The following is a 13573-nucleotide window of genomic DNA, read 5'->3' on the forward strand; positions in this document are numbered from 1 at the left end:
GCTAACAAAACGGAGAGGTGTCGACAGCCGCATATGAATACAGACAACGTCAACGCAGACAGCGACAGCGGGACCGTGCAAAAGCGGTGAACTTGTGCGTCGCAGAGTCCGAGGAAGAACGTCACCGTCTGCAGTCGCTCACGCCGGAGAAACTTCAGGTGATGGTGATGATTTCATGGCATCCCCTCTGAAACGGGGCGGTGACAAATACCTAGCCTACTTGATTTAATGAGGTATGTTCTACATGTCTTACAGCGAAGCTGTATATGCCTAAGCAAACGTTCGCTGTGCCCAGGAGGGCCCTCCGCAGGAACGAGTGCACGTGCGCGAAAAAAAAAATTACTCCATCTCCCGCTAAAGGGAACCATGTGTGGATGCGAAGCAGCGGGAAGATGGTTAACTTGAGCGGGAGATGGTTTCGCGGCAGCGGCCCGAGCGCTCATCGCGGCGCTGCACAGGAGAGAGAATGAGGCGCGCGCGCTCCGTCATTTTCATACCGCGGAACTACCGTGGCGCCCCCAGCGGAGTATGCAGCTGTCGCACCACCTGTTGTGCGCGCCGCTCCGGATTTCTAGAGGAGAGAAAGGGGGAGCGTAGGAGAGAGAGGAGGAGGGGACGCGCATGCGCTGTGGGGGTGTGGGACGCCGCGGGAGGGACGAACAGAGCCGCCGGCAAGAAATGCTTCGCATTTAAAAAAGGGAAAGTTGGAAAGCAGGAGCAAGGGGTCTTGTCTTTCACCTCGGAGTAATACGTGCTGGTGACGTACAGAGCGGTCCACTGTTAAAGGGAACACCGGAGCGCGTGGCGTCTGCTCGGCGCCACCACCGGCCGGCGGCTGCAACTAGTGTCGCGCAGGCGCAGTGAGCGCTGTGGACGGTGCTTTTCGTCGTCGGCTGCCGCGCTTCGGATCGTCGCGAAGCAAGAAGCTCGCGTAATTCGTATTTAATAGCAGCCACTTTCCTTCCAGCTGGAAGGAAAGTGACTGCATAGATTTGTAATCAGATAAATGCTCTAAATGTTAGTAGCATTGACACTGCCCTCTTTTGTTCGCCTTCTTGTTTCATAAAGATTTAACCGCTTCAGTTTTTTTTTTTTTCTGTGCGCGTCGATTCCAATGATTCAACGATAGCTGAGTGATAGCTCTTTATAAAGTAATATGTCTTTAAAGACGTTGTTTGCTCAGCCTAAGCACTGCAGGGACTCAAATATGCATTACTACAAATAAGATTGGCACTACACACGGAGAAATATTCTTTATTATTGTTGTACCACAAGAGACAATGTCATCTGCAAACCGAAGGTTGCTGAGATATTCGCCGTTGATCCTCACTCCTAAGCCTTCCTATTCAGCAACAATGGAGACGAATTACAACAAATGATTGAGGACCTTAATCGAGAAAGTGTAAGAATTGGGTTGAAGATGAATATGCAGAAGACAAAGATAATTTTCAATAGCCTGGCAAGGGAACAAGAATTCAGGATCGCCAGTCAGCCTCTAGAGTCTGTAAAGGAGTACGTTTATCTAGGTCAATTACTCACAAGGGACCCTGATCACGAGAAAGAAATTTACAGAAGAATAAAATTGGGTTGGAGTGCATACGGCAGGCATTACCAAATCCTTGCTGGGAGCTTACCACTGTCGTTGAAAAGAAAAGTGTACAATCATTGCATTCTACCGGTGCTAACATATGGGGCAGAAACTTGGAGGTTATAACAAAGAAGCTCGAGAACAAGTTAAGGACCGCACAAAGAGCGATGGAACGAAAAATCTTGGGACTAACGTTAAGAGACAGGAAGAGAGCGGTGTGGATCAGAGAACAAACGGGGATAGCCGATATTCTAGTTGACATTAGGCGGAAGAAATGGAGCTGGGCAGGCCATGTAATGCGTAGGATGGATAACCGGTGGACCATTAGGGTTACAGAATGGATACCAAGAGAAGGGAAGCGCAGTCGAGGTCGGCAGAAAACCAGATGGGATGATGAAGTTAGGAAATTTGCAGGCGCAAGTTGGAATACGCTAGCGCAAGACAGGGGTAATTGGAGATCGCAGGGAGAGGCCTTCGTCCTGCAGTGGACATAAAATATAGGCTGATGATGATGATTATGATGATGATGACCACAAGAGACGTCCGTAAAACAAAATTATCATGTTGGTCTTGTAAGTTGAAACGGCAAAAATATCTGCGAGTTAATATTTTGCCTCGTCTAATTTTCTTTCAGCGTTGTAACGGCTGGCTGTCGGTGTGTGACCTATGCACTCACCGGCCAACATTAAAAAGGCGTGATCGGCTTGCTTCGCTACTATAGAAGAGTGTTTTAGCTGAGCGCTTGCTGTCCGCCTTGCTCAGACCGGCATATGCCGGCAAATGCCACACAACCGCTTAGCGGGAACGCTATTGCGCTTGCGCACGACGCTCATACCGGCAGCGGAACTAAGACAGCACCTTGGACCGCATCCCTCGCTTCGCTCCAAGCCGACTGAGCGGAGCGTGACAGCGTGTCCATAGAGAAATAAATTGCGTGTGTACTTGACCTCTTCGTCGTTTTGCAGCTGAGTTGATAGCGCGTCGCTCGCGTCTCGGCAAGACGCGCTTATCAAATGCGAAATCTACGCAGTTCCCTGCAGTATCTCAGAACGTGAAATCTGAGCGGAGCGTGCTGCCGAAGCGCGGCAGCGCGCGGTTGCAGACGACGAAAGAGCACCGCCCATAGCGCTCACTGCGCCCGCGCGAAACTCTTAGCAGCCGGCGGTGGCTCCGAGCAGAGGTCACGCGCTCCGGTGTGCCCTTTAACAGTGGACCGCTCTGTACATACACCCTCGCTACAAGTGTATTCTTTATAGTTCACTATTGACCCTTTTCTCGACGCTCCCGTGGGCGCTGCCATGTTTGATCACGTGGTGACGCGTCCATTGCTTGCCTCAGCTGCCGCCGCTGCCTCCGTGTTTACAATGCAAGCGCGTGACGCCGGTGCGGACCAGCAAACCGCCGTCTGAACGCATATCGTAGACGGTGACTGTGTGGACGACCCGAAGCTTTGGCCACAGCTTTAGAGGACATGTAAGTGCTTTCTTAGCTCATTGCGCCTTGTCCAAACGGCGCAGTGTGGTGCTTGTACTAAAAGCGAGGCTAGACATGTGTTCCAAGCTGTACAAACTTCCCGCTAATGAATTAAATCAGGATCACTGTTCTCGTTCTTTATTTGGCAAACATTTTGAAGCAGCGGCTTGTCATGTTTCTAACTCAGTAATACTAAGTTCCTCGGTTCCTCGGTGAGGCTACTATCTGATTGTTTATTTTCAGCCTAATCGCGCTCGCGGGTGTGCTCTGCTGTGATAGATTTGTTCTTGCGGCGCACAAAGCTTGGAATGTAAATGTTCTGTACTTTGTGGTAGCTTGTAGCAAAGATGTATTATCGCTAGTCCGTCGCTTACTCTGTGGACCGTCACGAAACGTTCAGCTTCAAACATTCGTGTCTTGGTGTAGTCGCCGTCACTCACGCTTCAGCACATTGATTCAAGTGTGCGCACGTTCACTTTTTATTGTTACGTTGGCGATAGGGTGGGCGTAAGTTTGCGTGCGAGTAGGGGTAGATGTGTGTAAATAACGTTCGAGAAACTTACTATGCCAGTAAGTGGCGTTACTTCCTTTTGTAACGAGCGGTACTCACTCTTAAGTGCCGACGTTGCTGAGTTGAAGTCCTTTGGAGGTTAGCTATACAGCGCTGGCGGATGAATTATCCTTTTTTATCCTCAAGAAGAGCCGCGCATCGCGAAGGGTCGACAACACAGGCAGTCCTTATGTAGCAGCGGCGACACAGGTTGATTCCATTCCTTAATATGCGAATCACTATTTTTGCGGCTAACTACCGCACACGTCTTCCCTTTATCGTTACACATTTGCACCACGAATTGGGCACAGTGCAATAGCGAACACCCACTTGTATTTCCGACAGCTGCTGATCGCATAGTAGCAGGGCAGAAGCAGTAGTGGTTTCGTATTCGTGCGCATTCACTGAGGCAACGTATGGCGCGCCGCCGAAAGCGCCATCTCGTTCGTTTGGAGCAAATTGCTCCGCGAAAAGGGTCAATATCCTCGCAGCGTCGGCGAGGAGTGCACACGCGTCAAGTGTGAGGGAGCAAGAGGAAAGGGAACGTCTGGTTCTTTCGCAGCGTGAGAGTGACGTAGAGCAGCCTGCGAGGAGTGCGCACGCGCGGTGCTCTCGCTGCGGTGTGCGCGCGGGTCATTCTCTCATTCTAAATGCGAAGCATTTCTTGGCGAACATTTGCTACTTTGACAGTATCTATCTACCTATCTATCTAGCCGCCCACGACTTTGTGCTCTCATTCTCGTTTCGTTAACTTGGTATGTACCAAAATTGGCATACTATGTGTCACAAAAGAGCGCGTAATCCAAGCGCGCGCCGAATGATGCGCAAGCCAGCGAAAGAACACGCCGGCCCCGCGGCAAGTTCAACAGAGGAGGAGAGCGCATACGCCTCAAGCAACAACGCTAACGGCGCCGAAACGTCTACTACTAAGTGGTTCATTTGGAAAGGAAAGGAAAGGGGTTGGCGCTATCTTCTGGAAGAGACGTCTGGAAGAGACTCGACGGAGCGACGTTGACCGGAGAGAGAGAGAGAGGACACGCGTGCGCCGAGACACCTTCTCACCCGGCGAGTCGAGAGAGAGATAACTACAGCGTGTACGCGCGCGTCAGCAGCATGAGTCATCATCACCCCAAACAGCGGTCGAAGGTACGAGGAAAGAGTAGAAGCTTCCCAAGCTTTGGCCATGCTACGAGATCACGACACCGATAGGAAAGTTCGAGAACGCCTGTGGAAGCTATATAACCGCCGTGCGAGAATCAGAGGGTGGAATCCAGGAATTCAGGAGTTCAGTCCGCACCGGTGAAGTGATGTAACGTGAAGACCGAGCGTCTGCGGAAGAAGGGGATTCCCCGGAAAGAAAGCTAGTCGACGGGTTCTTCGAGCGTCTGCATTTCCGGAAGTTTCTTCTTCGAGATTTGCCCCCAAGTTACGCCGAGATCGTCTGACTCCAAGACCAACCAGCACGGTGAATACCATTGGACACTTAGTTCCTTTTCATTTTGTACTTTACGTGTTGGACTCTTAGTGCTTGTCGTGAATTATTTTCTTGTGTTTAATACCCATCTGATTTGTATTGTGTTGTGTCTAGCCTAAGTGTGCAAGTGTGTGTGTAACTGCTTTGTGTGAAGAATATATTTTGTTGTGTTTTGACAACTCTGGGCTCTGACTCGGTCTTTGGACAGCAACCGGCGTTCGCTGGCGCACCAGAGGGCCCATTCTTAATTGTCCTTGCTTTCGTGGGATTATTTTCGGAAGCTGATAATTCGGCTTTGGAATTTAGTCCGGCGCCTGCGCCTCGTTCACCGGGGTCTGTGACACTATGACAAGAGTATATGATGAACATATATGCCATGACATGAATGTCATGACATACGTGTCATGTAGGTCATGAAACAGCCGCCTACGTCTTGGTGCTCTCATGGTCGTCTCGTTAACTTGGTAGATACCAAAATTGGCATAGCATGACAGGAGTGTATGACAAGCATAAGTGATAGGTCATCACATAACTGTCATAACATGCATGTTATGTAGGTCATGACAATGACCCAGCGAAAAACATTAACACTCAAAAACCACTGGAATGGGTTCGGACGTGGGCACTAAGTGAAGGAAACACTAAACGATGCTGGTAGAAGTCATAGTTATGAGCATGACTCAGCAAAAATGATAATGACTCATCAAAAAATATTAACACTCAAAACCACTGAAATAGATTCGGATGTGGGTACTAAGGGAAGGAAACACTCAATGATGATGGTAGAAATCATAGTTATGAGCATGACTCAGCAAATAGACAGTGACTCAGGGAAAAATTATTAACACTCAGAAACCACTGACATGGGTTCGGACGCGGGCACTAAGTGAAGGAAACACGAAAGGATGGTGGTATAAGTCATAGTTATGAGCATGACTCAGCAAAAATGACAATGAATTAGCGAAAAAAAAGTATAGCACTCAAGAACCACTGAAATGGGTTCTGACGTGGGTACTAAGGGAAGGAAACACTACAGGCTGCTGGTAGAAGGCACAGTCATGAGCATGACTCAGCGAAAAAAGATTAACGCTGAAAAACCACTGGAATGTGTTTGGGCGTGGGTACTAAGTGAAGGAAACACTAAAGGATGATGGTAGAAATCGTAGTCATGAGGATGACTCAGAAAAAATGTCAGTGACTCAGCGAAAAAATATTAACACTCAAAAGCCACGGAAATAGGTTCTGACGTATGTACTACCCCGATGGAAAGAAACGCGAACAGCGGAGCGCGTGGCCGAAGCATAACTGAAGTTATAGTGCGCGCCGCCCTGTTATCACCATTGACAGGCGGGCACATCCGGTGTGATCGCGCTGTGCGATGGTGCGCCACCTATCCTGCAATATTTTTGTTTCTGTTCTGCTTCTCTTTTATTTGAAAACGAGGGAAGGTGACAGCACAGTAATGATGACAGCGCAAACTGTACTATCGCGATTAAAAGAAACGCGAACCACGGAAAGCGTGGCGTTTGGCACGGTATTGGCAAGGAAAGCTTATAATCAGCCAGTCATATCTGACACTCGGAACGCACACGCAGTGCCGGAACAAGATTCTAGCGCTACGGTGGTGCCGACTGAAAATAGCGACAGGCAAAGCATATGGGAGTTGGACCCATATCTTCGCACTAGCGCTGACTGTGCCAAAAGCCATGCTTTCCGTGGTTCGCGTTTCTTTACATCGCGATAGTAGTTTGCGCTGTCATCATTACTGTGCCGTCAACTTTCATCGTTTTCAAATAAAAGAGAAGCAGAGCAGAAACGAAAATTTCGCAGGATAGGGGGCGCACCATCGCACAGAGCGATGGAGGTAAACCGGGAAGTGTACGAGTCTGGCTCCCAGCCTTTTGCACAGGATGGCATTCACTACAGTGGTGCCACGGGCGGGAGCGTAGGTAGTAGGATAGGGCGCCAAGCTACGGCTTTTTTGGGGGGACCCAGAGCCCTAAGACCACCAGTGTAGACGAAGACGGACCCAGAGAGGCTCCAAGATTCAAGAAACGTAGAATCGGTAGAAGAAATAGACGTAAGCACCAGGGGCAAGGTCATTCTGACATAGGTTACATTAACATGCAAGGTGGCAGGAATAGGCTGAAGTGGGAGGAGATAGACGAGCAACTAAGGCAAGAAAAGCTGATGGTATACGGGTTTGTGGAGACACATCTTAGGGACATGGAGCAACCTCCCTGTAACCCTGACTATGCATGGGAATATTGCAATAGAACAGAGGGCAGCAGAAAAGGGGGTGGAATTGGTGCATTTATTCATAAAAGTATGAACTGGCAAAGGGTCAAACAGGAATGCAAGGAGCATTTATGGCTAAAAGGGAAAGTTGCAGGAGAGCAGACACTCCTTGGCTTTGTATACCTGTGGACAGGAGCAAATGCCAAAGAGGAAAACAAAAAAATGCTGGAATGCATATCAAGTGACATTAATGAGCTAGGAGAAGGGTGCGAGATTATTATACTAGGAGATATGAACGCACACATAGAAGACATGGACGGGTACACAGACTCAACAGGCAACATGATGCTGGATATGTGTGAAATGCATGACTTAGTTGTATGCAACAGTACTGAGAAGTGTGAAGGGCACATAACATGGGAGGTAGGGAGCCTGCAGTCGACGATAGATTATGCACTAATGTCACATAGGATGCACGATAGGCTAAATGTAATGAGCATAGATGAATATGGCTCCAGAAGTCTAGGTAGTGATCACAAACGTATTAAGGTGAGTTTTAGAAGGGAAATGAAAGTAGGTAGGAGGCAAGATGAACAACCAGGTGGGATATTTTACTCGGAAAAGCAGCTTGAAATAGCAACCCAGCAAATTGAGGAAGTAATTTCAGAGGATACAAAAACAGAATGGACATATGCAAATTTAACAGGACTATTTGAGCTAGAGCTTACTAAGGTACGAGTCAGGACAAAAGGGAACAGAAGACGTAAACCCAAGAGCTGGTGGGATGAGGAGGTTAAGAAGGCCATAGAGAAACGCCAGGAAGCATCCAGGGAACACAGATATTCAAAGCAGAGGGGTGAACCAGAAGCTGATGTAGGCAGAAAATGGAACAACTTCTTAAGCTGTAGAAGGGAAGCATCCAATTTGATCAATGAGAAGATCAGAAGAAAGGGGAGCCAATGGTTGTCAGAAGTAAACAAAAAGGATAGAAAAGCAGCGAAGAAATTTTGGCAACATCTCAACTCCTTGAGTAATAAGACTAGCCTAGAGCAGAGGTTTATAGTTACAGCTCAAGGTGTTCGACTAGAGGGAGATGAGGCAATGGAACATATAAGAACAATGATGACAGAAAAATTTAAAGAACGAAACATAGCATGTGCTCAATCAGGTGAGGATGGACTAGTCAGTGCAGTGGCTCCACTGGCACAAAGCGAGTGGGAAAGGGCAGAGAAGAGGGTTCCTAGTAGCACGTCGACAGGTCCTGATGGCATCCCAATTATGTTGATAAAGACATTGGGCCCAAAATCTAAGAAAGCATTAAGAGAGGCAGTGAGCAAAATGATAATGGACGGTAAAGCCCCCGACGGGTGGAGACTGAGCAGGATGAGCATGATATATAAGGGAAAGGGGGACAAAGCCGACATAAACAACTACCGTCCCATAACAGTGACGTCAGTGGTTTACAGGGTGGTGATGCAGATTATAAAGGACAGACTGCAGGCATGGGTGGAGAGCGAGGAGGTGCTGGGGGAACTACAAAATGGGTTCCGGAAACAAAGAAGGTTAGAAGATAATCTGTTCTCATTGACACAGTGTATTGAAATAGCAGAAAAGGAACACAGGCCCCTATGGCTTGCCTTTCTGGATATCAAGGGAGCCTATGATAGTGTAATCCAAAAGGATTTGTGGGACATACTGGGCACTCTAGAGGTGGAAGATGGAGTAAGAAATCTTTTAAAAGATATCTATAAAAGTAACAGGGTGCTTATAAAATGGGAAAACAAGGTATCTGGGCCTATAGAGATACAGCAGGGGCTTAGGCAGGGGTGCCCTCTGTCACCTCTGTTGTTCATGCTGTATTTACAAGGATTAGAGAAAAAATTAGAGAGGAGCGGACTTGGCTTCAACCTTTCCTATTTCAAGCAGGGAGAATGGATTAAACAGTCATTACCAGGACTGATGTATGCAGATGACATTGTACTTATGGCTGACAGCAAGGAAGACTTGCAGAGATTAATGGACATCTGTGGTAAAGAGGGAGATAGCTTAGGTTTGAAGTTTAGTAAAGAAAAATCGGCAGTCATGACTTTTAATGATAATCAGGGCAGCGAGCATAGGATACAGGAGGTTACGCTGGAGGTGGTGGATAAGTACAAATATCTTGGAGTGTGGATAAACAATGGGGCTGAGTACCTAACAGAACATGAAAAATATGTGACGGCTAAAGGTAGCAGAAATGCAGCTGTGATGAAAAATAGGGCACTGTGGAATTACAATAGGTACGAAGTGGTGAGAGGGATTTGGAAAGGGGTGATGGTCCCTAGTTTGACTTTCGGCAATGCGGTCCTGTGCATGAGATCAGAGGTTCGAGCAAGGTTGGAAGTTAAGCAGCGAGGGGTAGGTAGACTGGCTCTGGGAGCACACGGAAATACACCAAATCAGGGGGTACAGGGTGACATGGGATGGACGTCATTCGAGTGCAGGGAAGCCAGCAGCAAGATAGAATTTGAGGAGCGATTGAGAGAGATGGCAGAAAAGCGGTGGGCAAGGAGAGTTTTCAGTTATTTGTACATGATGAATGTTGATACAAAATGGAGGAAGCTGACCAGAAAACTGTCAATCAAATATTTGGACTGCAGGAGGGGTGCAAACCAGGAAACAGCGGTTAAGAAAAAGGTTAAGGAAACAGAGAGGGGTCTGTGGAAAACAGGGATGCAGACGAAATCAGCACTGGGCACATACCGAACTTTCAAGCAAGAAATTGCCAAAGAAAATATCTACGATAATTCTAGGGGAAGCTCTTTGTTGTTTGAAGCCAGGACGGGAGTATTACGGACTAAGATGTACCGAGTCAAGTACCAAGGTATAGACACGTTGTGCTGTGCGTGTGGAGAAGAAGAGGAAACGGCTGAACACCTCATACTTTTCTGTAAGGGGCTTAACCCTACAGTGCAAGGCAACGGGGCTGATTTTTTCAAAGCATTGGGGTTTAGGGACAGTGAAGGCAAAATAGACCTTAAGCGGGTAGAAATAACCAAACAGAGGTTATCTGATTGGTGGATAAAATTAAGGCAGGGGTGAAATTTCACCCACCACAAAGTACAAATTATGTTAATAGCCATGGCTAGGTGGCGTATGCCACCGCCCGATTTAAAGGGTTCAGCCTCATCCATCCATCCATCCATCCATCGATCAAACCGGATGTGCCCGACTGTGAATGGTGATGGCAGGACGGCGCGCACTATACCTTCAGTTATGCTTCGGCCACGCGCTCCGCTGTTCGCGTTTCTTTCCATCGGGATAGTACTAAGTGAAGGAAACACTAAAGGATAATGGTAGAAGTCAAAGTCATGACCATGACTCAGCAGAAATGAGGATGACTCACCGATCGAAAAAGATTAACACTCAAAAACCAATGGAATGGGTTCGGATGTGGTACTAAGTGAAGGAAAAGGCTAAAGGTGGATGGTCAAAGTCATAGTCATGAGCATGACTAAGTCTTTCGCCTTAAGGTATCTTAGGTGTAGCTAAAGGGACTCCTGAGGGCTCATGACATGAATGTCATGAGATGCGTTTCATGTAGGTCATGAAAGAGCCGCCTACGTCTTGGTGCTCTCATGCTCGTTCGTTAACTTGGTAGGCTACACTGCTTCGCATAACAACGATTCTCACAGGGCGTGGGATCTGTCGGCTTTTTTCCCCTTCAACATCTACCTTGTACCGCTACCTATAACTGCAAGAGATCTGATCGCATCAATTTCTTCACTTTTTTTTTTTTTTTCACCAGCACTTTAAACGTATCTTGCTTATCTCGACTGCTGACCGGTTGACGGTTCCGTCCATTTAAACCCAAGCCCTTCTGGAAGGTGTACGTTACCTACGGTTCTCACTGGGTTCGCATTCCATTCGCATTCGATTAGGATGTGCTGAGTGGTATCCGGATTTTGGCTGCAGCATCCAGATGTCTAATTTAGTTTTGAATATTTGCTCCGGTATGGTTTGTCCTTAGGCAACCGGCTCGAGCCTCATATAGCACGGCACTGCTGTTTGTGGTATGGTACAGATTTTCCCTTCTAATTTCTTTCTTCTCCGATTAACGGTCTCTGTTTCTCTCACTTTCTTTCTGACGACTCCTGGTTGTTTATTTACAGCTTCAATTGTCTTGTACTTGGTTGCCAACTTTCTTGACCTCTTCCTCCATTCTGTGTCCACGCTTTTCAAGTACAGAAACTTGTGCACTTTAGCCGCCCATTTATTTTCATTCATGTTCCCGAGTCTTAGACTCGGGAACCTGAACCAACTAAACTTAGATAAATATCAGACTTACACAAATTATCAGGCACAGCCTCTAAGCACATGGCTGTGTTGGGCAACGTCCCTTTCCTGTAAGGTTGGAGAAACCGATACCTGGCTTCGGTGTTGCACTAGTTGTATAAGGTTTTATCGGAGCATAAACGGTGAATTTCGGTAAATAAGAAAGGCTACTATCATCATCATTGACAGAAGCTGACCCCCCCGCCCCCCTCGGAAAAAACCTGGATCCACCCCTGCACGTCGCAAGCTGCCGTCGCCGCGGCAGCTTGTGCAACACAAATCTTTACCGGGAAACGTATGCAGGGAGTGCTACGTGCGTCTCATTGTTATCAGGAGCACCTTATCATCAACGATGTGGTTTGGATGCTTGTTTTGTGCTTGTTCTTTATTGAAACGAATACTGTGCTGTATTCGGTCGGTCGGCTGTATTCGGTCGGTGTGCCGCGTTGTTCGGTCGGGGGCGGAACAGGCCGCTCTCGACGAAAAAATTGTCGCAGTTTCACCCGAAAGGCGAAGCATATCAATTGCGATAGCAAATTAGTAGAGAGCTATACGGAGTAAGGATAGTAGTTTTATCAGCTGTATAAACTTGGACATGCAGCAGCACCAGCAACGCGCAGAACTGTTATCGACGCCGTCGACGTTTTGCCCGCGTTCGCACTGAACGCGCGCGGCGTTTTTATATAAATATGCATTTGGTGCCGCAGCTAAACGTCGCCTTCCCTCCCTCTCTCCCTCCCGTCCCCCACAGCCTTTCGCGCGACGGAAAAAGTCGCGTTTGCTCTCTATATATGGAAAGGAGGAAAGAGACGCTTAATTCTGAAGCCCTTCAGGGAGCACGGCGCAGAACGCGCGTTTGCTCTTCGACGTGCGTTCGCTCCCTGTGAAAGCGCGCGTCCCTCGCGCCCTTTCACTCGCACATACAGCGTCCGGAGCGCGGCGACGATTTCATCGCCGTTGACGTCATACGGAACCTCACGGCGACGGCGACGCCGACGGCAGAAATCCGCTTTGGAGTGTCCATATAATTGCTATCGCAATAAAACGCCGTCAACGTCACCGGGAGCAGGATCGCGTTCGCCGTGCGGATCTTACGTTCAAGGCAGCCCAAACCCAGGCTCGGCTACAGCGGCAGGCAGCGGATCCCACGTTAAAAGCCCGTCTTACCGAAGGGCAGTGTGCCCCGAGGCCAGGGAATGCGACATCCAATGTTGAGTGCACAACAAGCTTCGCGTGCCCCCTTTTTCCCGCGGTAGGGATGAGCGCCTAGACGATTTTTTTTCGTGTTGCTCTGCAATTTTCTCACTGACACTTTTCACCTAATTTTAATATTTGAGTAGTTGACTAATTATGTAATTAGGCGGAATGCAAAGAAATATTCCGAGTACCTCCAAGCGACGTACGGCAAACAACATTAGCTTGGTTCTGTCCAGTTACGTGGCATTTGTATATTTTAAAATCTTGGTGCATGATAGTTGGGACACCCTGTATAGTCTGGTTTCTGGCTGGTACGTCGAAATAAATTGGCGGTTTTTTAAAATGCACTTATGCCTATATATATATATATATATATATATATAGGTACCCCCCCCCCCCCCCACTATAGTCGGTACGCCCCTGACAATACCTGACCAAAAAATGATAGTGACGTTTCACTTAGTGAACGCGAGTTACGCGCAAGCATATGGGTGATGTTCCGGAGCTTGTAAGCTCTACCGTCTTGCCTGGCACACCCGCACTATCGCAAGCCGCCTGGCGCGTTCTTCGGGAGTCTCCTGGGCACGCCCACGGCCGCCTGGATCAGCGCGCGCGTCGATCCAGGCGGCCGTGGTTCATAAATCGCACAGATCCCATAGCAACTGTCAGAAGAGGTGAACGCAGCGCGCCTTCGCCTACCCTCCTCCTCGCCTGCTCTGCTGCGCGCCCTCCTCCTCCG

Source organism: Dermacentor silvarum, chromosome 7 (assembly GCF_013339745.2).
Source record: "Dermacentor silvarum isolate Dsil-2018 chromosome 7, BIME_Dsil_1.4, whole genome shotgun sequence".
Lineage (NCBI taxonomy): Eukaryota > Metazoa > Arthropoda > Arachnida > Ixodida > Ixodidae > Dermacentor > Dermacentor silvarum.